General features: G+C 40.7%; 13 non-coding genes across 13 annotated transcripts; 12 read left to right on the top strand and 1 right to left on the bottom strand.

Annotated features, from left to right (window-relative positions):
- Window positions 1–106: 106 nt before the first annotated feature.
- Window positions 107–179, top strand: TRNAK-UUU (transfer RNA lysine (anticodon UUU)). Its single transcript has one exon. It is a non-coding gene; the product is annotated as a tRNA-Lys (tRNA).
- A 237-nt stretch (window positions 180–416) lies between these two features.
- On the bottom strand, window positions 417–490 carry TRNAT-AGU (transfer RNA threonine (anticodon AGU)). Its single transcript has one exon. It is a non-coding gene; the product is annotated as a tRNA-Thr (tRNA).
- A 457-nt stretch (window positions 491–947) lies between these two features.
- TRNAK-UUU (transfer RNA lysine (anticodon UUU)) lies at window positions 948–1,020 on the top strand. Its single transcript has one exon. It is a non-coding gene; the product is annotated as a tRNA-Lys (tRNA).
- Window positions 1,021–3,948: 2,928 nt separating this feature from the next.
- On the top strand, window positions 3,949–4,021 carry TRNAK-UUU (transfer RNA lysine (anticodon UUU)). The gene has a single exon. It is a non-coding gene; the product is annotated as a tRNA-Lys (tRNA).
- A 1,608-nt stretch (window positions 4,022–5,629) lies between these two features.
- TRNAK-UUU (transfer RNA lysine (anticodon UUU)) lies at window positions 5,630–5,702 on the top strand. Its single transcript has one exon. It is a non-coding gene; the product is annotated as a tRNA-Lys (tRNA).
- Window positions 5,703–6,470: 768 nt separating this feature from the next.
- TRNAK-UUU (transfer RNA lysine (anticodon UUU)) lies at window positions 6,471–6,543 on the top strand. Its single transcript has one exon. It is a non-coding gene; the product is annotated as a tRNA-Lys (tRNA).
- A 2,130-nt stretch (window positions 6,544–8,673) lies between these two features.
- Window positions 8,674–8,746, top strand: TRNAK-UUU (transfer RNA lysine (anticodon UUU)). Its single transcript has one exon. It is a non-coding gene; the product is annotated as a tRNA-Lys (tRNA).
- Window positions 8,747–14,576: 5,830 nt separating this feature from the next.
- Window positions 14,577–14,649, top strand: TRNAK-UUU (transfer RNA lysine (anticodon UUU)). The gene has a single exon. It is a non-coding gene; the product is annotated as a tRNA-Lys (tRNA).
- Window positions 14,650–15,417: 768 nt separating this feature from the next.
- On the top strand, window positions 15,418–15,490 carry TRNAK-UUU (transfer RNA lysine (anticodon UUU)). The gene has a single exon. It is a non-coding gene; the product is annotated as a tRNA-Lys (tRNA).
- Window positions 15,491–16,262: 772 nt separating this feature from the next.
- TRNAK-UUU (transfer RNA lysine (anticodon UUU)) lies at window positions 16,263–16,335 on the top strand. Its single transcript has one exon. It is a non-coding gene; the product is annotated as a tRNA-Lys (tRNA).
- Window positions 16,336–21,303: 4,968 nt separating this feature from the next.
- Window positions 21,304–21,376, top strand: TRNAK-UUU (transfer RNA lysine (anticodon UUU)). The gene has a single exon. It is a non-coding gene; the product is annotated as a tRNA-Lys (tRNA).
- Window positions 21,377–22,986: 1,610 nt separating this feature from the next.
- Window positions 22,987–23,059, top strand: TRNAK-UUU (transfer RNA lysine (anticodon UUU)). The gene has a single exon. It is a non-coding gene; the product is annotated as a tRNA-Lys (tRNA).
- A 1,613-nt stretch (window positions 23,060–24,672) lies between these two features.
- Window positions 24,673–24,745, top strand: TRNAK-UUU (transfer RNA lysine (anticodon UUU)). The gene has a single exon. It is a non-coding gene; the product is annotated as a tRNA-Lys (tRNA).
- Window positions 24,746–27,714: the final 2,969 nt, after the last annotated feature.

The following is a 27,714-nucleotide window of genomic DNA, read 5'->3' as shown; positions in this document are numbered from 1 at the left end:
GTGTGTAATGCACTAGTAATTCATTTCCTTTATTGACCAGTGAGGTAGCCATGTATGGAGGTGCTGTAGAGTGAAAATCAAGTTTCAAATGAGCAGTGATCCCTGTGCCTGGATAGCTCAGTCGGTAGAGCATCAGACTTTTAATCTGAGGGTCCAGGGTTCAAGTCCCTGTTCAGGCGTACCTTTGCTTCTTTTACAAAAAATTAAGCAGGAAATATGAATTGCTCATTCTAATATGTGCTATTTCTGATGGCATCGCAACCTTGGGCAATATGACTCTAAGGTAGTGGAGTCCAGAGTTCTTGGATGCTTTGCCAACATTTCAAGCCTGACTGTGCTTCTAAATAGCATGAAATAGCAATCTTTGTACAAAGTTTTAATATTGGGGAGACAGATTGGTCGAAAAAAAAGCAGACAGGTGCTGCTGAGATTCGAACTCAGGATCTCCTGTTTACTAAACAGGCGCTTTAACCAACTAAGCCACAGCACCTTTTTTGCATCTGGTCTCCTTTCCATTCTCATGTAATCATTTAGAAGTGAAATCCACTTTTTTAAGGCTGGGCTTCTGTTGCAATATAACTTTTCAAAATGTTTTCCAATTGACTGAAACTCCATTGCACAAAACGAGCATGTCATTAATCGTCGATTTAGAGTGGACTGCATTGCCCAGTGTGTGCATTGAGGAGCACATGTTCGTCTTTACTGGGGAGCAAGTTTGCACTCATGAATGTGGCAAAACATTCAAATCCGTAAGTGGGTGAACATTAAAGTCCTAGATGCTGCAAATCTCTATATCTGGATACGGAATGACTGAAAAAAGTTATGTCTCCAGTGTCAAAATGTGTGTAATGCACTAGTAATTCATTTCCTTTATTGACCAGTGAGGTAGCCATGTATGGAGGTGCTGTAGAGTGAAAATCAAGTTTCAAATGGGCAGTGATCCCTGTGCCTGGATAGCTCAGTCGGTAGAGCATCAGACTTTTAATCTGAGGGTCCAGGGTTCAAATCCCTGTTCAGGCGTATCTTTGGTTCTTTTACAAAAAATTTAGCAGGAAATATGAATTGCTCATTCTAATATGTGCTATTTCTGATGGCATCGCAACCTTGGGCAATATGACTCTAAGGTAGTGGAGTCCAGAATTCTTGGATGCTTTGCCAACATTTCAAGCCTGACTGTGCTTCTAAATAGCATGAAATAACAATCTTTGTACAAAGTTTTAATATTGGGGAGACAGATTGGTCGAAAAAAAAGCAGACAGGCGCTGCTGAGATTCGAACTCAGGATCTCCTGTTTACTAGACAGGCGCTTTAACCAACTAAGCCACAGCACCTCTTTTGCATCTGGTCTCCTTTCCTTCCTCATGTAATCATTTAGAAGTGAAATTCACTTTTTTTAAGGCTGGGCTTCTGTTGCAATATAACTTTACAAAATGTTTTCCAATTGACTGAAACTCCATTGCACAAAACGAGCATGTCATTAATCGTTGATTTAGAGTGGACTGCATTGCCCAGTGTGTGTATTGAGGAGCACATGTTCGCCTTTACTGGGGAGCAATTTTGCACTCATGAATGTGGCAAAACATTCAAATCCGTAAGTGGGTGAACATTAAAGTCCTAGATGCTGCAAATCTCTATATCTGGATACGGAATGACTGAAAAAAGTTATGTCTCCAGTGTCAAAATGTGTGTAATGCACTAGTAATTCATTTCCTTTATTGACCAGTGAGGTAGCCATGTATGGAGGTGCTGTAGAGTGAAAATCAAGTTTCAAATGGGCAGTGATCCCTGTGCCTGGATAGCTCAGTCGGTAGAGCATCAGACTTTTAATCTGAGGGTCCAGGGTTCAAGTCACTGTTCAGGCGTACCTTTGCTTCTTTTACAAAAAATTAAGCAGGAAATATGAATTGCTCATTCTAATATGTGCTATTTTTGATGGCATCGCAACCTTGGGCAATATGACTCTAAGGTAGTGGAGTCCAGAGTTTTTGGATGCTTTGCCAACATTTCAAGCCTGACTGTGCTTCTAAATAGCATGAAATAGCAATCTTTGTACAAAGTTTTAATATTGGGGAGACAGATTGGTCGAAAAAAAAGCAGACAGGCGCTGCTGAGATTCGAACTCAGGATCTCCTGTTTACTAGACAGGCGCTTTAACCAACTAAGCCACAGCACCTTTTTTGCATCTGGTCTCCTTTCCTTCCTCATGTAATCATTTAGAAGTGAAATCCATTTTTTTTAAGGCTGGGCTTCTGTTGCAATATAACTTTTCAAAATGTTTTCCAATTGACTGAAACTCCATTGCACAAAACGAGCATGTCATTAATCGTCGATTTAGAGCGGACTGCATTGCCCAGTGTGTGCATTGAGGAGCACATGTACGTCTTTACTGGGGAGTAAGTTTGCACTCATGAATGTGGCAAAACATTCAAATCCGTAAGTGGGTGACAATTAAAGTCCTAGATGCTGCAAATCTCTACATCTGGATAAGGAATGACTGAAAAAGTTATGTCTCCAGTGTCAAAATGTGTGTAATGCACTAGTAATTAATTTCCTTTATTGACCAGTGAGGTAGCCATGTATGGAGGTGCTGTAGAGTGAAAATCAAGTTTCAAATGGGCAGTGATCCATGTGCCTGGATAGCTCAGTCTGTAGAGCATCAGACTTTTAATCTGAGGGTCCAGGGTTCAAGTCCCTGTTGCATCTGGTCTCCTTTCCTTCCTCATGTAATCATTTAGAAGTGAAATCCACTTTTTTTAAGGCTGGGCTTCTGTTGCAATATAACTTTTCAAAATGTTTTCCAATTGACTGAAACTCCATTGCACAAAACGAGCATGTCAGTAATCGACGATTTAGAGTGGACTGCATTGCCCAGTGTGTGCATTGAGGAGCACATGTACGTCTTTACTGGGGAGCAAGTTTGCACTCATGAATGTGGCAAAACATTCAAATCCGTGGGGTGGATGACCATTAAAGTCCTAGATGCTGCAAATCTCTATATCTGGATACGGAATGACTGAAAAAAGTCATGTCTCCAGTGTCAAAATGTGTGTAATGCACTAGTAATTCATTTCCTTTATTGACCAGTGAGGTAGCCATGTATGGAGGTGCTGTAGAGTGAAAATCAAGTTTCAAATGGGCAGTGATCCTGTGGGTCCAGGATTCAAGTCCCTGTTCAAGCGTACCTTTGCTTCTTTTACAAAAAATTAAGCAGGAAATATGAATTGCTCATTCTAATATGTGCTATTTCTGATGGCATCGCAACCTTGGGCAATATGACTCTAAGGTAGTGGAGTCCAGAATTATTGGATGCTTTGCCAACATTTCAAGCCTGACTGTGCTTCTAAATAGCATGAAATAACAATCTTTGTACAAAGTTTTAATATTGGGGAGACAGATTGGTCGAAAAAAAAGCAGACAGGCGCTGCTGAAACTCGAACTCAGGATCTCCTGTTTACTGGACAGGCGCTTTAACCAACTAAGCCACAGCACCTCTTTTGCATCTGGTCTCCTTTCCTTCCTCATGTAATCATTTAGAAGTGAAATTCACTTTTTTTAAGGCTGGGCTTCTGTTGCAATATAACTTTACAAAATGTTTTCCAATTGACTGAAACTCCATTGCACAAAACGAGCATGTCATTAATCGTTGATTTAGAGTGGACTGCATTGCCCAGTGTGTGTATTGAGGAGCACATGTTCGCCTTTACTGGGGAGCAATTTTGCACTCATGAATGTGGCAAAACATTCAAATCCGTAAGTGGGTGAACATTAAAGTCCTAGATGCTGCAAATCTCTATATCTGGATACGGAATGACTGAAAAACGTTATGTCTCCAGTGTCAAAATGTGTGTAATGCACTAGTAATTCATTTCCTTTATTGACCAGTGAGGTAGCCATGTATGGAGGTGCTGTAGAGTGAAAATCAAGTTTCAAATGGGCATTGATCCTTGTGCCTGGATAGCTCAGTCGGTAGAGCATCAGACTTTTAATCTGAGGGTCCAGGGTTCAAGTCCCTGTTCAGGCGTACCTTTGCTTCTTTTACAAAAAATTAAGCAGGAAATATGAATTGCTCATTCTAATATGTGCTATTTCTGATGGCATCGCAACCTTGGGCAATATGACTCTAAGGTAGTGGAGTCCAGAGTTCTTGGATGCTTTGCCAACATTTCAAGCCTGACTGTGCTTCTAAATAGCATGAAATAGCAATCTTTGTACAAAGTTTTAATATTGGGGAGACAGATTGGTCGAAAAAAAGCAGACAGGCGCTGCTGAGATTCGAACTCAGGATCTCCTGTTTACTAGACAGGCGCTTTAACCAACTAAGCCACAGCACCTTTTTTGCATCTGGTCTCCTTTCCTTCCTCATGTAATCATTTAGAAGTGAAATCCACTTTTTTAAGGGTGGGCTTCTGTTGCAATATAACTTTTCAAAATGTTTTCCAATTGACTGAAACTCCATTGCACAAAACGAGCATGTCATTAATCATCGATTTAGAGTGGACTGCATTGCCCAGTGTGTGCATTGAGGAGCACATGTTCGTCTTTACTGGGGAGCAAGTTTGCACTCATGAATGTGGCAAAACATTCAAATCCGTAAGTGGGTGAACATTAAAGTCCTAGATGCTGCAAATCTCTATATCTGGATACGGAATGACTGAAAAAAGTTATGTCTCCAGTGTCAAAATGTGTGTAATGCACTAGTAATTCATTTCCTTTATTGACCAGTGAGGTAGCCATGTATGGAGGTGCTGTAGAGTGAAAATCAAGTTTCAAATGGGCAGTGATCCCTGTGCCTGGATAGCTCAGTCGGTAGAGCATCAGACTTTTAATCTGAGGGTCCAGGGTTCAAGTCACTGTTCAGGTGTACCTTTGCTTCTTTTACAAAAAATTAAGCAGGAAATATGAATTGCTCATTCTAATATGTGCTATTTCTGATGGCATCGCAACCTTGGGCAATATGACTCTAAGGTAGTGGAGTCCAGAGTTCTTGGATGCTTTGCCAACATTTCAAGCCTGACTGTGCTTCTAAATAGCATGAAATAGCAATCTTTGTTCAAAGTTTTAATATTGGGGAGACAGATTGGTCGAAAAAAAAGCAGACAGGCGCTGCTGAGATTCGAACTCAGGATCTCCTGTTTACTAGACAGGCGCTTTAACCAACTAAGCCATAGCACCTTTTTTGCATCTGGTCTCCTTTCCTTCCTCATGTAATCATTTAGAAGTGAAATCCACTTTTTTAAGGCTGGGCTTCTGTTGCAATATAACTTTTCAAAATGTTTTCCAATTGACTGAAACTCCATTGCACAAAACGAGCATGTCATTAATTGTCGATTTAGAGTGGACTGCATTGCCCAGTGTGTGCATTGAGGAGCACATGTTCGTCTTTACTGGGGAGCAAGTTTGCACTCATGAATGTGGCAAAACATTCAAATCCGTAAGTGGGTGAACATTAAAGTCCTAGATGCTGCAAATCTCTATATCTGGATACGGAATGACTGAAAAAAGTTATGTCTCCAGTGTCAAAATGTGTGTAATGCACTAGTAATTCATTTCCTTTATTGACCAGTGAGGTAGCCATGTATGGAGGTGCTGTAGAGTGAAAATCAAGTTTCAAATGAGCAGTGATCCCTGTGCCTGGATAGCTCAGTCGGTAGAGCATCAGACTTTTAATCTGAGGGTCCAGGGTTCAAGTCCCTGTTCAGGCGTACCTTTGCTTCTTTTACAAAAAATTAAGCAGGAAATATGAATTGCTCATTCTAATATGTGCTATTTCTGATGGCATCGCAACCTTGGGCAATATGACTCTAAGGTAGTGGAGTCCAGAGTTCTTGGATGCTTTGCCAACATTTCAAGCCTGACTGTGCTTCTAAATAGCATGAAATAGCAATCTTTGTACAAAGTTTTAATATTGGGGAGACAGATTGGTCGAAAAAAAAGCAGACAGGCGCTGCTGAGATTCGAACTCAGGATCTCCTGTTTACTAAACAGGCGCTTTAACCAACTAAGCCACAGCACCTTTTTTGCATCTGGTCTCCTTTCCATTCTCATGTAATCATTTAGAAGTGAAATCCACTTTTTTAAGGCTGGGCTTCTGTTGCAATATAACTTTTCAAAATGTTTTCCAATTGACTGAAACTCCATTGCACAAAACGAGCATGTCATTAATCGTCGATTTAGAGTGGACTGCATTGCCCAGTGTGTGCATTGAGGAGCACATGTTCGTCTTTACTGGGGAGCAAGTTTGCACTCATGAATGTGGCAAAACATTCAAATCCGTAAGTGGGTGAACATTAAAGTCCTAGATGCTGCAAATCTCTATATCTGGATACGGAATGACTGAAAAAAGTTATGTCTCCAGTGTCAAAATGTGTGTAATGCACTAGTAATTCATTTCCTTTATTGACCAGTGAGGTAGCCATGTATGGAGGTGCTGTAGAGTGAAAATCAAGTTTCAAATGGGCAGTGATCCCTGTGCCTGGATAGCTCAGTCGGTAGAGCATCAGACTTTTAATCTGAGGGTCCAGGGTTCAAATCCCTGTTCAGGCGTATCTTTGGTTCTTTTACAAAAAATTTAGCAGGAAATATGAATTGCTCATTCTAATATGTGCTATTTCTGATGGCATCGCAACCTTGGGCAATATGACTCTAAGGTAGTGGAGTCCAGAATTCTTGGATGCTTTGCCAACATTTCAAGCCAGACTGTGCTTCTAAATAGCATGAAATAACAATCTTTGTACAAAGTTTTAATATTGGGGAGACAGATTGGTCGAAAAAAAAGCAGACAGGCGCTGCTGAGATTCGAACTCAGGATCTCCTGTTTACTAGACAGGCGCTTTAACCAACTAAGCCACAGCACCTCTTTTGCATCTGGTCTCCTTTCCTTCCTCATGTAATCATTTAGAAGTGAAATTCACTTTTTTTAAGGCTGGGCTTCTGTTGCAATATAACTTTACAAAATGTTTTCCAATTGACTGAAACTCCATTGCACAAAACGAGCATGTCATTAATCGTTGATTTAGAGTGGACTGCATTGCCCAGTGTGTGTATTGAGGAGCACATGTTCGCCTTTACTGGGGAGCAATTTTGCACTCATGAATGTGGCAAAACATTCAAATCCGTAAGTGGGTGAACATTAAAGTCCTAGATGCTGCAAATCTCTATATCTGGATACGGAATGACTGAAAAAAGTTATGTCTCCAGTGTCAAAATGTGTGTAATGCACTAGTAATTCATTTCCTTTATTGACCAGTGAGGTAGCCATGTATGGAGGTGCTGTAGAGTGAAAATCAAGTTTCAAATGGGCAGTGATCCCTGTGCCTGGATAGCTCAGTCGGTAGAGCATCAGACTTTTAATCTGAGGGTCCAGGGTTCAAGTCACTGTTCAGGCGTACCTTTGCTTCTTTTACAAAAAATTAAGCAGGAAATATGAATTGCTCATTCTAATATGTGCTATTTTTGATGGCATCGCAACCTTGGGCAATATGACTCTAAGGTAGTGGAGTCCAGAGTTTTTGGATGCTTTGCCAACATTTCAAGCCTGACTGTGCTTCTAAATAGCATGAAATAGCAATCTTTGTACAAAGTTTTAATATTGGGGAGACAGATTGGTCGAAAAAAAAGCAGACAGGCGCTGCTGAGATTCGAACTCAGGATCTCCTGTTTACTAGACAGGCGCTTTAACCAACTAAGCCACAGCACCTTTTTTGCATCTGGTCTCCTTTCCTTCCTCATGTAATCATTTAGAAGTGAAATCCATTTTTTTTAAGGCTGGGCTTCTGTTGCAATATAACTTTTCAAAATGTTTTCCAATTGACTGAAACTCCATTGCACAAAACGAGCATGTCATTAATCGTCGATTTAGAGCGGACTGCATTGCCCAGTGTGTGCATTGAGGAGCACATGTACGTCTTTACTGGGGAGTAAGTTTGCACTCATGAATGTGGCAAAACATTCAAATCCGTAAGTGGGTGACAATTAAAGTCCTAGATGCTGCAAATCTCTACATCTGGATAAGGAATGACTGAAAAAGTTATGTCTCCAGTGTCAAAATGTGTGTAATGCACTAGTAATTAATTTCCTTTATTGACCAGTGAGGTAGCCATGTGTGGAGGTGCTGTAGAGTGAAAATCAAGTTTCAAATGGGCAGTGATCCATGTGCCTGGATAGCTCAGTCGGTAGAGCATCAGACTTTTAATCTGAGGGTCCAGGGTTCAAGTCCCTGTTGCATCTGGTCTCCTTTCCTTCCTCATGTAATCATTTAGAAGTGAAATCCACTTTTTTTAAGGCTGGGCTTCTGTTGCAATATAACTTTTCAAAATGTTTTCCAATTGACTGAAACTCCATTGCACAAAACGAGCATGTCAGTAATCGACGATTTAGAGTGGACTGCATTGCCCAGTGTGTGCATTGAGGAGCACATGTACGTCTTTACTGGGGAGCAAGTTTGCACTCATGAATGTGGCAAAACATTCAAATCCGTGGGGTGGATGACCATTAAAGTCCTAGATGCTGCAAATCTCTATATCTGGATACGGAATGACTGAAAAAAGTTATGCCTCCAGTGTCAAAATGTGTGTAATGCACTAGTAATTCATTTCCTTTATTGACCAGTGAGGTAGCCATGTATGGAGGTGCTGTAGAGTGAAAATCAAGTTTCAAATGGGCACTGATCCTTGTGCCTGGATAGCTCAGTCGGTAGAGCATCAGACTTTTAATCTGAGGGTCCAGGGTTCAAGTCCCTGTTCAGGCGTACCTTTGCTTCTTTTACAAAAAATTAAGCAGGAAATATGAATTGCTCCTTCTAATATGTGCTATTTCTGATGGCATCGCAACCTTGGGCAATATGACTCTAAGGTAGTGGAGTCCAGAGTTCTTGGATGCTTTGCCAACATTTCAAGCCTGACTGTGCTTCTAAATAGCATGAAATAGCAATCTTTGTACAAAGTTTTAATATTGGGGAGACAGATTGGTCGAAAAAAAAGCAGACAGGCGCTGCTGAGATTCGAACTCAGGATCTCCTGTTTACTAGACAGGCGCTTTAACCAACTAAGCCACAGCACCTTTTTTGCATCTGGTCTCCTTTCCTTCCTCATGTAATCATTTAGAAGTGAAATCCACTTTTTTAAGGCTGGGCTTCTGTTGCAATATAACTTTTCAAAATGTTTTCCAATTGACTGAAACTCCATTGCACAAAACGAGCATGTCATTAATCGTCGATTTAGAGTGGACTGCATTGCCCAGTGTGTGCATTGAGGAGCACATGTTCGTCTTTACTGGGGAGCAAGTTTGCACTCATGAATGTGGCAAAACATTCAAATCCGTAAGTGGGTGAACATTAAAGTCCTAGATGCTGCAAATCTCTATATCTGGATACGGAATGACTGAAAAAAGTTATGTCTCCAGTGTCAAAATGTGTGTAATGCACTAGTAATTCATTTCCTTTATTGACCAGTGAGGTAGCCATGTATGGAGGTGCTGTAGAGTGAAAATCAAGTTTCAAATGGGCAGTGATCCCTGTGCCTGGATAGCTCAGTTGGTAGAGTATCAGACTTTTAATCTGAGGGTATAGGGTTCAAGTCCCTGCTCAGGCGTACCTTTGCTTCTTTTACAAAAAATTAAGCAGGAAATATGAATTGCTCATTCTAATATGTGTTATTTCTGATGGCATCGCAACCTTGGGCAATATGCCTCTAAGGTAGTGGAGTCCAGAGTTCTTGGATGCTTTGCCAACATTTCAAGCCTGACTGTGCTTCTAAATAGCATGAAATAGCAATCTTTGTTCAAAGTTTTAATATTGGGGAGACAGATTGGTCGAAAAAAAAGCAGACAGGCGCTGCTGAGATTCGAACTCAGGATCTCCTGTTTACTAGACAGGCGCCTTAACCAACTAAGCCATAGCACCTTTTTTGCATCTGGTCTCCTTTCCTTCCTCATGTAATCATTTAGAAGTGAAATCCACTTTTTTAAGGCTGGGCTTCTGTTGCAATATAACTTTTCAAAATGTTTTCCAATTGACTGAAACTCCATTGCACAAAACGAGCATGTCATTAATCGTCGATTTAGAGTGGACTGCATTGCCCAGTGTGTGCATTGAGGAGCACATGTTCGTCTTTACTGGGGAGCAAGATTGCACTCATGAATGTGGCAAAACATTCAAATCCGTAAGTGGGTGAACATTAAAGTCCTAGATGCTGCAAATCTCTATATCTGGATACGGAATGACTGAAAAAAGTTATGTCTCCAGTGTCAAAATGTGTGTAATGCACTAGTAATTCATTTCCTTTATTGACCAGTGAGGTAGCCATGTATGGAGGTGCTGTAGAGTGAAAATCAAGTTTCAAATGAGCAGTGATCCCTGTGCCTGGATAGCTCAGTCAGTAGAGCATCAGACTTTTAATCTGAGGGTCCAGGGTTCAAGTCCCTGTTCAGGCGTACCTTTGCTTCTTTTACAAAAAATTAAGCAGGAAATATGAATTGCTCATTCTAATATGTGCTATTTCTGATGGCATCGCAACCTTGGGAAATATGACTCTAAGGTAGTGGAGTCCAGAGTTCTTGGATGCTTTGCCAAAATTTCAAGCCTGACTGTGCTTCTAAATAGCATGAAATAGCAATCTTTGTACAAAGTTTTAATATTGGGGAGACAGATTGGTCGAAAAAAAAGCAGACAGGCGCTGCTGAGATTCGAACTCAGGATCTCCTGTTTACTAGACAGGCGCTTTAACCAACTAAGCCACAGCACCTTTTTTGCATCTGGTCTCCTTTCCCCTTTCCATTCTCAAATAATCATTTAGAAGTGAAATCCACTTTTTTAAGGCTGGGCTTCTGTTGCAATATAACTTTTCAAAATGTTTTCCAATTGACTGAAACTCCATTGCACAAAACGAGCATGTCATTAATCGTCGATTTAGAGTGGACTGCATTGCCCAGTGTGTGCATTGAGGAGCACATGTTCGTCTTTACTGGGGAGCAAGTTTGCACTCATGAATGTGGCAAAACATTCAAATCCGTAAGTGGGTGAACATTAAAGTCCTAGATGCTGCAAATCTCTATATCTGGATACGGAATGACTGAAAAAAGTTATGTCTCCAGTGTCAAAATGTGTGTAATGCACTAGTAATTCATTTCCTTTATTGACCAGTGAGGTAGCCATGTATGGAGGTGCTGTAGAGTGAAAATCAAGTTTCAAATGGGCAGTGATCCCTGTGCCTGGATAGCTCAGTCGGTAGAGCATCAGACTTTTAATCTGAGGTTCCAGGGTTCAAGTCACCGTTCAGGCGTACCTTTGCTTCTTTTACAAAAAATTAAGCAGGAAATATGAATTGCTCATTCTAATATGTGCTATTTCTGATGGCATCGCAACCTTGGGCAATATGACTCTAAGGTAGTGGAGTCCAGAGTTTTTGGATGCTTTGCCAACATTTCAAGCCTGACTGTGCTTCTAAATAGCATGAAATAGCAATCTTTGTACAAAGTTTTAATATTGGGGAGACAGATTGGTCGAAAAAAAAGCAGACAGGCGCTGCTGAGATTCGAACTCAGGATCTCCTGTTTACTAGACAGGCGCTTTAACCAACTAAGCCACAGCACCTTTTTTGCATCTGGTCTCCTTTCCTTCCTCATGTAATCATTTAGAAGTGAAATCCATTTTTTTTAAGGCTGGGCTTCCGTTGCAATATAACTTTTCAAAATGTTTTCCAATTGACTGAAACTCCATTGCACAAAACGAGCATGTCATTAATCGTCGATTTAGAGTGGACTGCATTGCCCAGTGTGTGCATTGAGGAGCACATGTTCGTCTTTACTGGGGAGCAAGTTTGCACTCATGAATGTGGCAAAACATTCAAATCCGTAAGTGGGTGAACATTAAAGTCCTAGATGCTGCAAATCTCTATATCTGGATACGGAATGACTGAAAAAAGTTATGTCTCCAGTGTCAAAATGTGTGTAATGCACTAGTAATTCATTTCCTTTATTGACCAGTGAGGTAGCCATGTATGGAGGTGCTGTAGAGTGAAAATCAAGTTTCAAATGGGCAGTGATCCCTGTGCCTGGATAGCTCAGTCGGTAGAGCATCAGACTTTTAATCTGAGGGTCCAGGGTTCAAGTCCCTGCTCAGGCGTACCTTTGCTTCTTTTACAAAAAATTAAGCAGGAAATATGAATTGCTCATTCTAATATGTGCTATTTCTGATGGCTTCGCAACCTTGGGCAATATGACTCTAAGGTAGTGGAGTCCAGAGTTTTTGGATGCTTTGCCAACATTTCAAGCCTGACTGTGCTTCTAAATAGCATGAAATAGCAATCTTTGTACAAAGTTTTAATATTGGGGAGACAGATTGGTCGAAAAAAAAGCAGACAGGCGCTGCTGAGATTCGAACTCAGGATCTCCTGTTTACTAGACAGGCACTTGCTTTAACCAACTAAGCCACAGCACCTTTTTTGCATCTGGTCTCCTTTCCATTCTCATGTAATCATTTAGAAGTGAAATCCACTTTTTTAAGGCTGGGCTTCTGTTGCAATATAACTTTTCAAAATGTTTTCCAATTGACTGAAACTCCATTGCACAAAACGAGCATGTCATTAATCGTCGATTTAGAGTGGACTGCATTGCCCAGTGTGTGCATTGAGGAGCACATGTTCGTCTTTACTGGGGAGCAAGTTTGCACTCATGAATGTGGCAAAACATTCAAATCCGTAAGTGGGTGAACATTAAAGTCCTAGATGCTGCAAATCTCTATATCTGGATACGGAATGACTGAAAAAAGTTATGTCTCCAGTGTCAAAATGTGTGTAATGCACTAGTAATTCATTTCCTTTATTGACCAGTGAGGTAGCCATGTATGGAGGTGCTGTAGAGTGAAAATCAAGTTTCAAATGGGCAGTGATCCCTGTGCCTGGATAGCTCAGTCGGTAGAGCATCAGACTTTTAATCTGAGGTTCCAGGGTTCAAGTCACCGTTCAGGCGTACCTTTGCTTCTTTTACAAAAAATTAAGCAGGAAATATGAATTGCTCATTCTAATATGTGCTATTTCTGATGGCATCGCAACCTTGGGCAATATGACTCTAAGGTAGTGGAGTCCAGAGTTTTTGGATGCTTTGCCAACATTTCAAGCCTGACTGTGCTTCTAAATAGCATGAAATAGCAATCTTTGTACAAAGTTTTAATATTGGGGAGACAGATTGGTCGAAAAAAAAGCAGACAGGCGCTGCTGAGATTCGAACTCAGGATCTCCTGTTTACTAGACAGGCGCTTTAACCAACTAAGCCACAGCACCTTTTTTGCATCTGGTCTCCTTTCCTTCCTCATGTAATCATTTAGAAGTGAAATCCATTTTTTTAAGGCTGGGCTTCTGTTGCAATATAACTTTTCAAAATGTTTTCCAATTGACTGAAACTCCATTGCACAAAACGAGCATGTCATTAATCGTCGATTTAGAGTGGACTGCATTGCCCAGTGTGTGCATTGAGGAGCACATGTTCGTCTTTACTGGGGAGCAAGTTTGCACTCATGAATGTGGCAAAACATTCAAATCCGTAAGTGGGTGAACATTAAAGTCCTAGATGCTGCAAATCTCTATATCTGGATACGGAATGACTGAAAAAAGTTATGTCTCCAGTGTCAAAATGTGTGTAATGCACTAGTAATTCATTTCCTTTATTGACCAGTGAGGTAGCCATGTATGGAGGTGCTGTAGAGTGAAAATCAAGTTTCAAATGGGCAGTGATCCCTGTGCCTGGATAGCTCAGTCGGTAGAGCATCAGACTTTTAATCTGAGGGTCCAGGGTTCAAGTCCCTGCTCAGGCGTACCTTTGCTTCTTTTACAAAAAATTAAGCAGGAAATATGAATTGCTCATTCTAATATGTGCTATTTCTGATGGCATCGCAACCTTGGGCAATATGACTCTAAGGTAGTGGAGTCCAGAGTTTTTGGATGCTTTGCCAACATTTCAAGCCTGACTGTGCTTCTAAATAGCATGAAATAGCAATCTTTGTACAAAGTTTTAATATTGGGGAGACAGATTGGTCGAAAAAAAAGCAGACAGGCGCTGCTGAGATTCGAACTCAGGATCTCCTGTTTACTAGACAGGCACTTGCTTTAACCAACTAAGCCACAGCACCTTTTTTGCATCTGGTCTCCTTTCCATTCTCATGTAATCATTTAGAAGTGAAATCCACTTTTTTAAGGCTGGGCTTCTGTTGCAATATAACTTTTCAAAATCTTTTCCAATTGACTGAAACTCCATTGCACAAAACGAGCATGTCATTAATCGTCGATTTAGAGTGGACTGCATTGCCCAGTGTGTGCATTGAGGAGCACATGTTCGTCTTTACTGGGGAGCAAGTTTGCACTCATGAATGTGGCAAAACATTCAAATCCGTAAGTGGGTGAACATTAAAGTCCTAGATGCTGCAAATCTCTATATCTGGATACGGAATGACTGAAAAAAGTTATGTCTCCAGTGTCAAAATGTGTGTAATGCACTAGTAATTCATTTCCTTTATTGACCAGTGAGGTAGCCATGTGTGGAGGTGCTGTAGAGTGAAAATCAAGTTTCAAATGAGCAGTGATCCCTGTGCCTGGATAGCTCAGTCGGTAGAGCATCAGACTTTTAATCTGAGGGTCCAGGGTTCAAGTCCCTGTTCAGGCGTACCTTTGCTTCTTTTACAAAAAATTAAGCAGGAAATATGAATTGCTCATTCTAATATGTGCTATTTCTGATGGCATCGCAACCTTGGGCAATATGACTCTAAGGTAGTGGAGTCCAGAGTTCTTGGATGCTTTGCCAACATTTCAAGCCTGACTGTGCTTCTAAATAGCATGAAATAGCAATCTTTGTACAAAGTTTTAATATTGGGGAGACAGATTGGTCGAAAAAAAATCAGACAGGCGCTGCTGAGATTCGAACTCAGGATCTCCTGTTTACTAGACAGGCGCTTTAACCAACTAAGCCACAGCACCTTTTTTGCATCTGGTCTCCTTTCCTTCCTCATGTAATCATTTAGAAGTGAAATCCACTTTTTTAAGGCTGGGCTTCTGTTGCAATATAACTTTTCAAAATGTTTTCCAATTGACTGAAACTCTATTGCACAAAACGAGCATGTCATTAATCGTTGATTTAGAGTGGACTGCATTGCCCAGTGTGTGTATTGAGGAGCACATGTTCGCCTTTACTGGGGAGCAATTTTGCACTCATGAATGTGGCAAAACATTCAAATCCGTAAGTGGGTGAACATTAAAGTCCTAGATGCTGCAAATCTCTATATCTGGATACGGAATGACTGAAAAAAGTTATGTCTCCAGTGTCAAAATGTGTGTAATGCACTAGTAATTCATTTCCTTTATTGACCAGTGAGGTAGCCATGTATGGAGGTGCTGTAGAGTGAAAATCAAGTTTCAAATGGGCAGTGATCCTTGTGCCTGGATAGCTCAGTCGGTAGAGCATCAGACTTTTAATCTGAGGGTCCAGGGTTCAAGTCCCTGTTCAGGCGTATCTTTGCTTCTTTTACAAAAAATTAAGCAGGAAATATGAATTGCTCATTCTAATATGTGCTATTTCTGATGGCATCGCAACCTTGGGCAATATGACTCTAAGGTAGTGGAGTCCAGAGTTTTTGGATGCTTTGCCAACATTTCAAGCCTGACTGTGCTTCTAAATAGCATGAAATAGCAATCTTTGTACAAAGTTTTAATATTGGGGAGACAGATTGGTCGAAAAAAAAGCAGACAGGCGCTGCTGAGATTCGAACTCAGGATCTCCTGTTTACTAGACAGGCACTTGCTTTAACCAACTAAGCCACAGCACCTTTTTTGCATCTGGTCTCCTTTCCATTCTCATGTAATCATTTAGAAGTGAAATCCACTTTTTTAAGGCTGGGCTTCTGTTGCAATATAACTTTTCAAAATGTTTTCCAATTGACTGAAACTCCATTGCACAAAACGAGCATGTCATTAATCGTTGATTTAGAGTGGACTGCATTGCCCAGTGTGTGCATTGAGGAGCACATGTTCGTCTTTACTGGGGAGCAAGTTTGCACTCATGAATGTGGCAAAACATTCAAATCCGTAAGTGGGTGAACATTAAAGTCCTAGATGCTGCAAATCTCTATATCTGGATACGGAATGTCTGAAAAAAGTTATGTCTCCAGTGTCAAAATGTGTGTAATGCACTAGTAATTCATTTCCTTTATTGACCAGTGAGGTAGCCATGTGTGGAGGTGCTGTAGAGTGAAAATCAAGTTTCAAATGAGCAGTGATCCCTGTGCCTGGATAGCTCAGTCGGTAGAGCATCAGACTTTTAATCTGAGGGTCCAGGGTTCAAGTCCCTGTTCAGGCGTACCTTTGCTTCTTTTACAAAAAATTAAGCAGGAAATATGAATTGCTCATTCTAATATGTGCTATTTCTGATGGCATCGCAACCTTGGGCAATATGACTCTAAGGTAGTGGAGTCCAGAGTTCTTGGATGCTTTGCCAACATTTCAAGCCTGACTGTGCTTCTAAATAGCATGAAATAGCAATCTTTGTACAAAGTTTTAATATTGGGGAGACAGATTGGTCGAAAAAAATCAGACAGGCGCTGTTGAGATTCGAACTCAGGATCTCCTGTTTACTAGACAGGCGCTTTAACCAACTAAGCCACAGCACCTTTTTTGCATCTGGTCTCCTTTCCTTCCTCATGTAATCATTTAGAAGTGAAATCCACTTTTTTAAGGCTGGGCTTCTGTTGCAATATAACTTTTCAAAATGTTTTCCAATTGACTGAAACTCTATTGCACAAAACGAGCATGTCATTAATCGCTGATTTAGAGTGGACTGCATTGCCCAGTGTGTGTATTGAGGAGCACATGTTCGCCTTTACTGGGGAGCAATTTTGCACTCATGAATGTGGCAAAACATTCAAATCCGTAAGTGGGTGAACATTAAAGTCCTAGATGCTGCAAATCTCTATATCTGGATACGGAATGACTGAAAAAAGTTATGTCTCCAGTGTCAAAATGTGTGTAATGCACTAGTAATTCATTTCCTTTATTGACCAGTGAGGTAGCCATGTATGGAGGTGCTGTAGAGTGAAAATCAAGTTTCAAATGGGCAGTGATCCTTGTGCCTGGATAGCTCAGTGGGTAGAGCATCAGACTTTTAATCTGAGGGTCCAGGGTTCAAGTCCCTGTTCAGGCGTATCTTTGCTTCTTTTACAAAAAATTAAGCAGGAAATATGAATTGCTCATTCTAATATGTGCTATTTCTGATGGCATCGCAACCTTGGGCAATATGACTCTAAGGTAGTGGAGTCCAGAGTTCTTGGATGCTTTGCCAACATTTCAAGCCTGACTGTGCTTCTAAATAGCATGAAATAGCAATCTTTGTACAAAGTTTTAATATTGGGGAGACAGATTGGTCGAAAAAAAAGCAGACAGGCGCTGCTGAGATTCGAACTCAGGATCTCCTGTTTACTAGACAGGCGCTTTAACCAACTAAGCCACAGCACCTTTTTTGCATCTGGTCTCCTTTCCTTCCTCATGTAATTATTTAGAAGTGAAATCCACTTTTTTAAGGCTGGGCTTCTGTTGCAATATAACTTTTCAAAATGTTTTCCAATTGACTGAAACTCCATTGCACAAAACGAGCATGTCAGTAATCGACGATTTAGAGTGGACTGCATTGTCCAGTGTGTGCATTGAGGAGCACATGTACGTCTTTACTGGTGAGCAAGTTTGCACTCATGAATGTGGCAAAACATTCAAATGCGTGGGGTGGATGACCATTAAAGTCCTACATGCTGCAAATCTCTATATCTGGATACGGAATGACTGAAAAAAGTTATGTCTCCAGTGTCAAAATGTGTGTAATGCACTAGTAATTCATTTCCTTTATTGACCAGTGAGGTAGCCATGTATGGAGGTGCTGTAGAGTGAAAATCAAGTTTCAAATGGGCAGTGATCCCTGTGCCTGGATAGCTCAGTCGGTAGAGCATCAGACTTTTAATCTGAGGGTCCCTGTTCAGGCGTACCTTTGCTTCTTTTACAATAAATTAAGCAGGAAATATGAATTGCTCATTCTAATATTTGCTATTTCTGATGGCATGGCAACCTTGGGCAATATGACTCGAAGGTAGTGGAGTCCAGAGTTCTTGGATGCTTTGCCAACATTTTAAGCCTGACTGTGCTTCTAAATAGCATGCAATAGCAATCTTTGTACAAAGTTTTAATATTGGGGAGACAGATTGGTCGAAAAAAAAGCAGAGAGGCACTGCTGAGATTCAAACTCAGGATCTCCTGTTTACTTGACAGGCGCTTTAACCAACTAAGCCACAGCACCTTTTTTGCATCTAGTCTCCTTTCCTTCCTCATGTAATCATTTAGAAGTGAAATCCACTTTTTTTAAGGCTGGGCTTCTGTTGCAATATAACTTTTCAAAATGTTTTCCAATTGACTGAAACTCCATTGCACAAAACGAGCATGTCATTAATCGTCGATTTAGAGTGGACTGCATTGCCCAGTGTGTGCATTGAGGAGCACATGTTCGTCTTTACTGGGGAGCAAGTTTGCACTCATGAATGTGGCAAAACATTCAAATCCGTAAGTGGGTGAACATTAAAGTCCTAGATGCTGCAAATCTCTATATCTGGATACGGAATGACTGAAAAATGTTATGTCTCCAGTGTCAAAATGTGTGTAATGCACTAGTAATTCATTTCCTTTATTGACCAGTGAGGTAGCCATGTATGGAGGTGCTGTAGAGTGAAAATCAAGTTTCAAATGGGCAGTGATCCCTGTGCCTGGATAGCTCAGTCGGTAGAGCATCAGACTTTTAATCTGAGGGTCCAGGGTTCAAGTCACTGTTCAGGCGTACCTATGCTTCTTTTACAAAAAATTAAGCAGGAAATATGAATTGCTCATTCTAATATGTGCTATTTCTGATGGCATCGCAACCTTGGGCAATATGACTCTAAGGTAGTGGAGTCCAGAGTTTTTGGATGCTTTGCCAACATTTCAAGCCTGACTGTGCTTCTAAATAGCATGAAATAGCACCCTTTGTACAAAGTTTTAATATTGGGGAGACAGATTGGTCGAAAAAAAAGCAGACAGGCGCTGCTGAGATTCAAACTCAGGATCTCCTGTTTACTAGACAGGCGCTTTAACCAACTAAGCCACAGCACCTTTTTTGCATCTGGTCTCCTTTCCTTCCTCATGTAATCATTTAGAAGTGAAATCCATTTTTTTTAAGGCTGGGCTTCTGTTGCAATATAACTTTTCAAAATGTTTTCCAATTGACTGAAACTCCATTGCACAAAACGAGCATGTCATTAATCGTCGATTTAGAGTGGACTGCATTGCCCAGTGTGTGCATTGAGGAGCACATGTTCGTCTTTACTGGGGAGCAAGTTTGCACTCATGAATGTGGCAAAACATTCAAATCCGTAAGTGGGTGAACATTAAAGTCCTAGATGCTGCAAATCTCTATATCTGGATACGGAATGACTGAAAAAAGTTATGTCTCCAGTGTCAAAATGTGTGTAATGCACTAGTAATTCATTTCCTTTATTGACCAGTGAGGTAGCCATGTATGGAGGTGCTGTAGAGTGAAAATCAAGTTTCAAATGGCAGTGATCCCTGTGCCTGGATAGCTCAGTCGGTAGAACATCAGACTTTTAATCTGAGGGTCCAGGGTTCAAGTCCCTGTTCAGGCGTACCTTTGCTTCTTTTACAATAAATTAAGCAGGAAATATGAATTGCTCATTCTAATATTTGCTATTTCTGATGGCATGGCAACCTTGGGCAATATGACTCGAAGGTAGTGGAGTCCAGAGTTCTTGGATGCTTTGCCAACATTTTAAGCCTGACTGTGCTTCTAAATAGCATGCAATAGCAATCTTTGTACAAAGTTTTAATATTGGGGAGACAGATTGGTCGAAAAAAAGCAGACAGGCGCTGCTGAGATTCGAACTCAAGATCTCCTGTTTACTAGACAGGCGCTTGCTTTAACCAACTAAGCCACAGCACCTTTTTTGCATCTGGTCTCCTTTCCTTCCTCATGTAATCATTTAGAAGTGAAATCCACTTTTTTAAGGCTGGGCTTCTGTTGCAATATAACTTTTCAAAATGTTTTCCAATTGACTGAAACTCTATTGCACAAAACGAGCATGTCATTAATCGTCGATTTAGAGTGGACTGCATTGCCCAGTGTGTGCATTGAGGAGCACATGTTCGTCTTTACTGGGGAGCAAGTTTGCACTCATGAATGTGGCAAAACATTCAAATCCGTAAGTGGGTGAACATTAAAGTCCTAGATGCTGCAAATCTCTATATCTGGATACGGAATGACTGAAAAAAGTTATGTCTCCAGTGTCAAAATGTGTGTAATGCACTAGTAATTCATTTCCTTTATTGACCAGTGAGGTAGCCATGTATGGAGGTGCTGTAGAGTGAAAATCAAGTTTCAAATGGGCAGTGATCCCTGTGCCTGGATAGCTCAGTCGGTAGAACATCAGACTTTTAATCTGAGGGTCCAGGGTTCAAGTCACTGTTCAGGCGTACCTTTGCTTCTTTTACAAAAAATTAAGCAGGAAATATGAATTGCTCATTCTAATATGTGCTATTTCTGATGGCATCGCAACCTTGGGCAATATGACTCTAAGGTAGTGGAGTCCAGAGTTTTTGGATGCTTTGCCAACATTTCAAGCCTGACTGTGCTTCTAAATAGCATGAAATAGCAATCTTTGTACAAAGTTTTAATATTGGGGAGACAGATTGGTCGAAAAAAAAGCAGACAGGCGCTGCTGAGATTCGAACTCAGGATCTCCTGTTTACTAGACAGGCACTTGCTTTAACCAACTAAGCCACAGCACCTTTTTTGCATCTGGTCTCCTTTCCATTCTCATGTAATCATTTAGAAGTGAAATCCACTTTTTTAAGGCTGGGCTTCTGTTGCAATATAACTTTTCAAAATGTTTTCCAATTGACTGAAACTCCATTGCACAAAACGAGCATGTCATTAATCGTCGATTTAGAGTGGACTGCATTGCCCAGTGTGTGCATTGAGGAGCACATGTTCGTCTTTACTGGGGAGCAAGTTTGCACTCATGAATGTGGCAAAACATTCAAATCCGTAAGTGGGTGAACATTAAAGTCCTAGATGCTGCAAATCTCTATATCTGGATACGGAATGTCTGAAAAAAGTTATGTCTCCAGTGTCAAAATGTGTGTAATGCACTAGTAATTCATTTCCTTTATTGACCAGTGAGGTAGCCATGTATGGAGGTGCTGTAGAGTGAAAATCAAGTTTCAAATGAGCAGTGATCCCTGTGCCTGGATAGCTCAGTCGGTAGAGCATCAGACTTTTAATCTGAGGGTCCAGGGTTCAAGTCCCTGTTCAGGCGTACCTTTGCTTCTTTTACAAAAAATTAAGCAGGAAATATGAATTGCTCATTCTAATATGTGCTATTTCTGATGGCATCGCAACCTTGGGCAATATGACTCTAAGGTAGTGGAGTCCAGAGTTCTTGGATGCTTTGCCAACATTTCAAGCCTGACTGTGCTTCTGAATAGCATGAAATAGCAATCTTTGTACAAAGTTTTAATATTGGGGAGACAGATTGGTCGAAAAAAAAGCAGACAGGCGCTGCTGAGATTCGAACTCAAGATCTCCTGTTTACTAGAAAGGCGCTTTAACCAACTAAGCCACAGCAGCTTTTTTGCATCTGGTCTCCTTTCCTTCCTCATGTAATCATTTAGAAGTGAAATCCACTTTTTTAAGGCTGGGCTTCTGTTGCAATATAACTTTTCAAAATGTTTTCCAATTGACTGAAACTCTATTGCACAAAACGAGCATGTCATTAATCGTCGATTTAGAGTGGACTGCATTGCCCAGTGTGTGCATTGAGGAGCACATGTTCGTCTTTACTGGGGAGCAAGTTTGCACTCATGAATGTGGCAAAACATTCAAATCCGTAAGTGGGTGAACATTAAAGTCCTAGATGCTGCAAATCTCTATATCTGGATACGGAATGACTGAAAAAAGTTATGTCTCCAGTGTCAAAATGTGTGTAATGCACTAGTAATTCATTTCCTTTATTGACCAGTGAGGTAGCCATGTATGGAGGTGCTGTAGAGTGAAAATCAAGTTTCAAATGGGCAGTGATCCCTGTGCCTGGATAGCTCAGTCTGTAGAGCATCAGACTTTTAATCTGAGGGTCCAGGGTTCAAATCCCTGTTCAGGCGTATCTTTGCTTCTTTTACAAAAAATTTAGCAGGAAATATGAATTGCACATTCTAATATGTGCTATTTCTGATGGCATCGCAACCTTGGGCAATATGACTCTAAGGTAGTGGAGTCCAGAATTCTTGGATGCTTTGCCAACATTTCAAGCCTGACTGTGCTTCTAAATAGCATGAAATAACAATCTTTGTACAAAGTTTTAATATTGGGGAGACAGATTGGTCGAAAAAAAAGCAGACAGGCGCTGCTGAGATTCAAACTCAGGATCTCCTGTTTACTAGACAGGCGCTTTAACCAACTAAGCCACAGCACCTTTTTTGCATCTGGTCTCCTTTCCTTCCTCATGTAATCATTTAGAAGTGAAATTCACTTTTTTTAAGGCTGGGCTTCTGTTGCAATATAACTTTACAAAATGTTTTCCAATTGACTGAAACTCCATTGCACAAAACGAGCATGTCATTAATCGTTGATTTAGAGTGGACTGCATTGCCCAGTGTGTGTATTGAGGAGCACATGTTCGCCTTTACTGGGGAGCAATTTTGCACTCATGAATGTGGCAAAACATTCAAATCCGTAAGTGGGTGAACATTAAAGTCCTAGATGCTGCAAATCTCTATATCTGGATACGGAATGACTGAAAAAAGTTATGTCTCCAGTGTCAAAATGTGTGTAATGCACTAGTAATTCATTTCCTTTATTGACCAGTGAGGTAGCCATGTATGGAGGTGCTGCAGAGTGAAAAACAAGTTTCAAATGGGCAGTGATCCTTGTGCCTGGATAGCTCAGTCGGTAGAGCATCAGACTTTTAATCTGAGGGTCCAGGGTTCAAGTCCCTGTTCAGGCGTATCTTTGCTTCTTTTACAAAAAATTAAGCAGGAAATATGAATTGCTCATTCTAATATGTGCTATTTCTGATGGCATCGCAACCTTGGGCAATATGACTCTAAGGTAGTGGAGTCCAGAGTTCTTGGATGCTTTGCCAACATTTCAAGCCTGACTGTGCTTCTAAATAGCATGAAATAGCAATCTTTGTACAAAGTTTTAATATTGGGGAGACAGATTGGTCGAAAAAAAAGCAGACAGGTGCTGCTGAGATTCGAACGCAGGATCTCCTGTTTACTAGACAGGCGCTTTAACCAACTAAGCCACAGCACCTTTTTTGCATCTGGTCTCCTTTCCTTCCTCATGTAATCATTTAGAAGTGAAATCCACTTTTTTAAGGCTGGGCTTCTGTTGCAATATAACTTTTCAAAATGTTTTCCAATTGACTGAAACTCCATTGCACAAAACGAGCATGTCATTAATCGTCGATTTAGAGTGGACTGCATTGCCCAGTGTGTGCATTGAGGAGCACATGTTCGTCTTTACTGGGGAGCAAGTTTGCACTCATGAATGTGGCAAAACATTAAAATCCGTAAGTGGGTGAACATTAAAGTCCTAGATGCTGCAAATCTCTATATCTGGATACGGAATGACTGAAAAAAGTTATGTCTCTAGTGTCAAAATGTGTGTAATGCACTAGTAATTCATTTCCTTTATTGACCAGTGAGGTAGCCATGTATGGAGGTGCTGTAGAGTGAAAATCAAGTTTCAAATGGGTAGTGATCCCTGTGCCTGGATAGCTCAGTCGGTAGAGCGTCAGACTTTTAATCTGAGGGTCCAGGGTTCAAGTCACTGTTCAGGCGTACCTTTGCTTCTTTTACAAAAAATTAAGCAGGAAATATGAATTGCTCATTCTAATATGTGCTATTTCTGATGGCATCGCAACCTTGGGCAATATGACTCTAAGGTAGTGGAGTCCAGAGTTTTTGGATGCTTTGCCAACATTTCAAGCCTGACTGTGCTTCTAAATAGCATGAAATAGCAATCTTTGTACAAAGTTTTAATATTGGGGAGACAGATTGGTCGAAAAAAAAGCAGACAGGCGCTGCTGAGATTCGAACTCAGGATCTCCTGTTTACTAGACAGGCACTTGCTTTAACCAACTAAGCCACAGCACCTTTTTTGCATCTGGTCTCCTTTCCATTCTCATGTAATCATTTAGAAGTGAAATCCACTTTTTTAAGGCTGGGCTTCTGTTGCAATATAACTTTTCAAAATGTTTTCCAATTGACTGAAACTCCATTGCACAAAACGAGCATGTCATTAATCGTCGATTTAGAGTGGACTGCATTGCCCAGTGTGTGCATTGAGGAGCACATGTTCGTCTTTACTGGGGAGCAAGTTTGCACTCATGAATGTGGCAAAACATTAAAATCCGTAAGTGGGTGAACATTAAAGTCCTAGATGCTGCAAATCTCTATATCTGGATACGGAATGACTGAAAAAAGTTATGTCTCTAGTGTCAAAATGTGTGTAATGCACTAGTAATTCATTTCCTTTATTGACCAGTGAGGTAGCCATGTATGGAGGTGCTGTAGAGTGAAAATCAAGTTTCAAATGGGTAGTGATCCCTGTGCCTGGATAGCTCAGTCGGTAGAGCGTCAGACTTTTAATCTGAGGGTCCAGGGTTCAAGTCCCTGTTCAGGCGTACCTTTGCTTCTTTTACAAAAAATTAAGCAGGAAATATGAATTGCTCATTCTAATATGTGCTATTTCTGATGGCATCGCAACCTTGGGCAATATGACTCTAAGGTAGTGGAGTCCAGAGTTCTTGGATGCTTTGTCAACATTTCAAGCCTGACTGTGCTTCTAAATAGCATGAAATAGCAATCTTTGTACAAAGTTTTAATATTGGGGAGACAGATTGGTCGAAAAAAAAGCAGACAGGCGCTGCTGAGATTCGAACTCAGGATCTCCTGTTTACTAGACAGGCGCTTTAACCTACTAAGCCACAGCACCTTTTTTGCATCTGGTCTCCTTTCCTTCCTCATGTAATTATTTAGAAGTGAAATCCACTTTTTTAAGGCTGGGCTTCTGTTGCAATATAACTTTTCAAAATGTTTTCCAATTGACTGAAACTCCATTGCACAAAACGAGCATGTCAGTAATCGACGATTTAGAGTGGACTGCATTGTCCAGTGTGTGCATTGAGGAGCACATGTACGTCTTTACTGGTGAGCAAGTTTGCACTCATGAATGTGGCAAAACATTCAAATGCGTGGGGTGGATGACCATTAAAGTCCTACATGCTGCAAATCTCTATATCTGGATACGGAATGACTGAAAAAAGTTATGTCTCCAGTGTCAAAATGTGTGTAATGCACTAGTAATTCATTTCCTTTATTGACCAGTGAGGTAGCCATGTATGGAGGTGCTGTAGAGTGAAAATCAAGTTTCAAATGGGCAGTGATCCTTGTGCCTGGATAGCTCAGTCGGTAGAGCATCAGACTTTTAATCTGAGGGTCCCTGTTCAGGCGTACCTTTGCTTCTTTTACAATAAATTAAGCAGGAAATATGAATTGCTCATTCTAATATTTGCTATTTCTGATGGCATGGCAACCTTGGGCAATATGACTCGAAGGTAGTGGAGTCCAGAGTTCTTGGATGCTTTGCCAACATTTTAAGCCTGACTGTGCTTCTAAATAGCATGCAATAGCAATCTTTGTACAAAGTTTTAATATTGGGGAGACAGATTGGTCGAAAAAAAGCAGACAGGCGCTGCTGAGATTCGAACTCAAGATCTCCTGTTTACTAGACAGGCGCTTGCTTTAACCAACTAAGCCACAGCACCTTTTTTGCATCTGGTCTCCTTTCCTTCCTCATGTAATCATTTAGAAGTGAAATCCACTTTTTTAAGGCTGGGCTTCTGTTGCAATATAACTTTTCAAAATGTTTTCCAATTGACTGAAACTCTATTGCACAAAACGAGCATGTCATTAATCGTCGATTTAGAGTGGACTGCATTGCCCAGTGTGTGCATTGAGGAGCACATGTTCGTCTTTACTGGGGAGCAAGTTTGCACTCATGAATGTGGCAAAACATTCAAATCCGTAAGTGGGTGAACATTAAAGTCCTAGATGCTGCAAATCTCTATATCTGGATACGGAATGACTGAAAAAAGTTATGTCTCCAGTGTCAAAATGTGTGTAATGCACTAGTAATTCATTTCCTTTATTGACCAGTGAGGTAGCCATGTATGGAGGTGCTGTAGAGTGAAAATCAAGTTTCAAATGGGCAGTGATCCCTGTGCCTGGATAGCTCAGTCGGTAGAGCATCAGACTTTTAATCTGAGGGTCCAGGGTTCAAGTCACTGTTCAGGCGTACCTTTGCTTCTTTTACAAAAAATTAAGCAGGAAATATGAATTGCTCATTCTAATATGTGCTATTTCTGATGGCATCGCAACCTTGGGCAATATGACTCTAAGGTAGTGGAGTCCAGAGTTTTTGGATGCTTTGCCAACATTTCAAGCCTGACTGTGCTTCTAAATAGCATGAAATAGCAATCTTTGTACAAAGTTTTAATATTGGGGAGACAGATTGGTCGAAAAAAAAGCAGACAGGCGCTGCTGAGATTCGAACTCAGGATCTCCTGTTTACTAGACAGGCACTTGCTTTAACCAACTAAGCCACAGCACCTTTTTTGCATCTGGTCTCCTTTCCATTCTCATGTAATCATTTAGAAGTGAAATCCACTTTTTTAAGGCTGGGCTTCTGTTGCAATATAACTTTTCAAAATGTTTTCCAATTGACTGAAACTCCATTGCACAAAACGAGCATGTCATTAATCGTCGATTTAGAGTGGACTGCATTGCCCAGTGTGTGCATTGAGGAGCACATGTTCGTCTTTACTGGGGAGCAAGTTTGCACTCATGAATGTGGCAAAACATTCAAATCCGTAAGTGGGTGAACATTAAAGTCCTAGATGCTGCAAATCTCTATATCTGGATACGGAATGACTGAAAAAAGTTATGTCTCCAGTGTCAAAATGTGTGTAATGCACTAGTAATTCATTTCCTTTATTGACCAGTGAGGTAGCCATGTATGGAGGTGCTGTAGAGTGAAAATCAAGTTTCAAATGGGCAGTGATCCCTGTGCCTGGATAGCTCAGTCTGTAGAGCATCAGACTTTTAATCTGAGGGTCCAGGGTTCAAATCCCTGTTCAGGCACATCTTTGCTTCTTTTACAAAAAATTTAGCAGGAAATATGAATTGCTCATTCTAATATGTGCTATTTCTGATGGCATCGCAACCTTGGGCAATAAGACTCTAAGGTAGTGGAGTCCAGAAATCTTGGATGCTTTGCCAACATTTCAAGCCTGACTGTGCTTCTAAATAGCATGAAATAACAATCTTTGTACAAAGTTTTAATATTGGGGAGACAGATTGGTCGAAAAAAAAGCAGACAGGCGCTGCTGAGATTCAAACTCAGGATCTCCTGTTTACTAGACAGGCGCTTTAACCAACTAAGCCACAGCACCTCTTTTTGCATCTGGTCTCCTTTCCTTCCTCATGTAATCATTTAGAAGTGAAATTCACTTTTTTTAAGGCTGGGCTTCTGTTGCAATATAACTTTACAAAATGTTTTCCAATTGACTGAAACTCCATTGCACAAAACGAG

Source organism: Ambystoma mexicanum, unplaced genomic scaffold (assembly GCF_040938575.1).
Source record: "Ambystoma mexicanum isolate Mex_15411 unplaced genomic scaffold, UKY_AmexF1_1 Mex_scaf1, whole genome shotgun sequence".
Classification (NCBI taxonomy): domain Eukaryota; kingdom Metazoa; phylum Chordata; class Amphibia; order Caudata; family Ambystomatidae; genus Ambystoma; species Ambystoma mexicanum.
This window is presented reverse-complemented; position numbering and strand designations above follow the sequence as displayed.